Source organism: Diachasma alloeum, unplaced genomic scaffold, assembly GCF_001412515.2.
Source record: "Diachasma alloeum isolate Michigan unplaced genomic scaffold, Dall2.0 Dall_scaffold_01133, whole genome shotgun sequence".
NCBI classification, from domain to species: Eukaryota; Metazoa; Arthropoda; class Insecta; order Hymenoptera; family Braconidae; genus Diachasma; species Diachasma alloeum.
In genome coordinates, this window is record NW_021681243.1 from 112,481 (window position 1) to 115,648 (window position 3,168).

The window sequence follows — 3,168 nt, forward strand, 5'->3', positions numbered from 1 at the left end:
TCAACTCTTAAAGCCAGAGCTAGGGAAGTATTATGAAAGCAGACATGTTAAATTCAATGAAAAATTAGTGTATGANTTGGACCTCGAGGTGTAGGTATGGTCTTGGTTGGATATACTCCAACAGGGTATCAACTCTTAAAGCCAGAGCTAGGGAAGTATTATGAAAGCAGACATGTTAAATTCAATGAAAAATTAGTATATGGGGATAAATACAAGGGAAACGGTATCAAAGATTTCCCAGACTATGGAGAAATGGAGAATAAAGATGAATGGTTTGTTAAGTTCGAAAAGAATCGAGGAGAGACCGAGGATTCTTTAAAACCGGAGGGAGAGATAAAACGCAAAAGAGGTAGACCAAAGAAAGAAGTTTCAGAACAAAATACTATCAAGAAATTGAAAACACTTGACATAAAAGATAAAATAATAAATGATAATAGCTTTTCAGAGTTGGAAATTGATGAGAACATGAAAGGAAATGTTTTCTTCACTAGTGTTATCAGTAATGTAGGCGAGATAGATTTAGCACAAAAGGAAGATGAAGTGTATCATGCACTTTTAGCAAACATAAATGAAGATCCCTCAAATTATCGAGAAGCTATAAACAGTAAAAATAAAGATTCTTGGTTAAATGCGGTTGATGAAGAATTAAACTCGTTAGAAAGAAATCAAGTATGGAAAATTGTCAAAAGACCTCTAAGTATGATGAATGGAAAAAGATTAAATGTCATTGATTCAAAATGGGTTTTTAAGTGTAAAAATGAGGCAAATGGTAAAATAAGATTCAAAGCGAGATTAGTAATCAGACGTTTCAAGGATAAGAACATTTATGAATTAAGGGAAACTTATGCTCCAGTAGCTCGTTTACCTCTAGTGAGAATAGTTATATCGATTATAAACAAATATAATCTAGAGGTGTGTCAGTTAGATGTTAAAACTGCTTTCCTCAATGGGGTAATAGATGAGGAAATTTATATGGAAATTCCAGAAGGAACTAATCATACTGACAGAGATAGGCAAGAAAATGTGTGCAAATTGGAAAAAGCACTTTATGGTCTTCGTATCAGTCCCAAACGGTGGAATGTAAAATTCACCGAAGTAGCTTTGAGTATGGGTTTGCAGAACTCGGATTTAGAACCTTGCTTATTCACTTGGCGAGATGAAGACAAGTTCTTGCTTTTGCTACTTTATGTAGATGATATGTTATTGGCGAGTAATGATAACGATAAATTGGCTGAAGTAAAGAGTAACTTATGTAGCGAATTTGAAATGACAGTCCTGGGAGAACCCAAGGAATTCTTGAGCATGACTATTAGGCGGGACAGAGAAAATCAGATTATCAAATTAAATCAGGAAAATTATATTCAAAAGATATTAAGTAGGTTTGGCTTTGATAAAGCATATCCACAACGTACACCAATGAATACTTCTCAAGTAGTTAATAATGAGAGAAAATTGAGAGAAACAGAATATGATAATGGGACTTTGGAAAGGACAGAAACAAAAGCAAACATTCCTTATAGAGAAGCTGTAGGTAGTCTTTTGTATTTGGCTGGTGCTACGAGACCAGATATTGTATATGCGGTCAATGTGATAAGCAGACAGTAGGTAAACCCTAAAGAAAGTGACTGTNTAAAGAAAGTGACTGGGAAATGGTAAAAAGAATTTTCCGGTATTTGAGAGGTACTACGGGCTTAGGTCTGAGATATTCGGGAGAGACCAATGACATTCAGGGTTATTCTGATGCGAGTTTTTCCGATTGTAAAGATTCTATCACAACTTGTGGATTTGTGATTAGACTGTTTGGTGATTCAATCATTTGGCGAACTCACAAACAAACTACAGTAGCACTCTCCACGTGTGAAGCTGAGTATGTCGTAATGAGCGAGGCGAGTCGAGAAATGATGTCGTTGTACAACTCTTTGAAACTGATACTGGTTGATCCCCCCGTTCCAATAATCTTAAGGTGTGATAATAAAGCTGCAATTGTTAGCGCAGAAACAAGTGGAGGAATGAAATTAAGACACATTGTAGAAAACAAGTTACATTATATAAAGGAATGTGTTAAAAGGAATCATATAAAAATCATTTGGGTTGGCTCAAGGGATCAGCTAGCTGATGTTTTCATCATACCATTGACGTTTGAAACACACAAGCGTTTGATGGATCTAATAATGAACGTAAATATCTAAATTATTTCTTTCTGTTTATCTAGGAAGTAACTGATTTGCGAGATGGAAACTGAGGAGTTAAAACCAACTGAAATTACCTGACAAGAATACTGAGGCGAGATAAAGTTACAAAAAAAAAATAAGAATAAGAAATTTTGTGATTAACAAGAATAGAATACTAGCAGAGAAGAAGACTGGAGAGGAAAAGAGGATACCGCCTATGGCGGGAGGGAGTGTTGAAATATAGCGCCCTACGCCAGTCTCCCTTTTTACCGACAGTGTGGCAGACTGTGTCGCCACGGCACCGTTGCGCCTCTTATTGATATACTCGTACTATGCATCACTTGTGCCTCGACCGTTGTCGCATTACGTTGCTGAATAAAGCTTAATTACTTTTACGATAATAAAACTGTGTTTGATCGTTATTTCAATCCTAAATAACCCTTCATTTAGAATAGCTACTCGATCTTTTAGTAATACTACTTTAGATTGATAGTTTTTATGGATGTGATTGATCAATATGTCTCTCACCTTAAATTTATACTCATTCAAAGTCGTTTGATCTCCACTGAATTTTACGTTACTGTCTAAGACATGCAGGAGTTTGTGAGATCTCACTTCTGACTTAAAATACTCATAGAAGTGTTCAAATCTAGTGTTACTATCTAATTTGTAGTCTCTTTTAACTGATGGCCCTTTGTTAAGGATCTTCCGTTTTATGGCTTTAGCAACTTCTTTAGCAGTGCTATTTTCAGTGCTTCCACCCCTTAGACTCTTTTCTTCTCGCCTCAGATTTTCCCAATGTCTTTTGATAAAATTCTCAATTATCGCCTCTAATTTTTCATCCTCATCTAAATCATCGCCATCGTTTGGTAAAACTGACCCATTTCTCACCTTTTTACCAGGGTCTTCAGTTTCAGCCCTCATCAGCGGTCTCTCCGTCCTGTAATCGATACGGGAGAGCCTGTCATCACGGCCGTTCCTCATCTCGCTCATCTCT